Raw genomic sequence first — 614 nt, 5'->3', positions numbered from 1 at the left:
GACACATCACAGAAAGACGAGAAGCCTGGGAGCTCCCCAGAACAGCAGGAAGTTCCCAATTTCAGAAGGAGGTGCAAGTACCACCGGAGACAAGGAGCAAACAGAAAAGAATTCCCCTCCAAAGGTTAAAGCCTGGCAGAGAAGACTACCGTCAAAAGTTTTTTGTTGGTGGTGTGTCTGTCTCTCGTGGGTGTTAGTGATAATTGTAAGTGGGGTATCATCATTTTTCATTGTACTGTATGGTTTGTCTTACGGCTACCAGACTTCGCTGGAGTGGCTTTTAGCATCGGCAATCTCCTTTATTCGAAATGTATTCTTTGTTTCAATCATAAAGATCAGTTGTTTCTCAGCTTTGAACACCGTTCGTCCAAAATACTGTGAAAACGTTCCATGGTTTACCCAGGATCTCTCTTCTGAGATTAAAGCAGATAAGGAAGCACTGAATGAAGAAGAGATGCAAGAGAAGCACTTTAAACTTGCCCAGATCAGAGACACCGAGCAGTATAAGCCTTTAGAAGATGGGGAAATTGCAAAGATGCTGGAAGCAGCAAAAATGAAATTCAAGGCATTCAGTTTCATAAAAGATGTGATCGGTCACCTTGTTGTTTTAGCAG

This window comes from Meleagris gallopavo, chromosome 1 (assembly GCF_000146605.3).
Source record: "Meleagris gallopavo isolate NT-WF06-2002-E0010 breed Aviagen turkey brand Nicholas breeding stock chromosome 1, Turkey_5.1, whole genome shotgun sequence".
Classification (NCBI taxonomy): domain Eukaryota; kingdom Metazoa; phylum Chordata; class Aves; order Galliformes; family Phasianidae; genus Meleagris; species Meleagris gallopavo.
Note: the sequence above shows the minus strand (reverse complement) of the source record.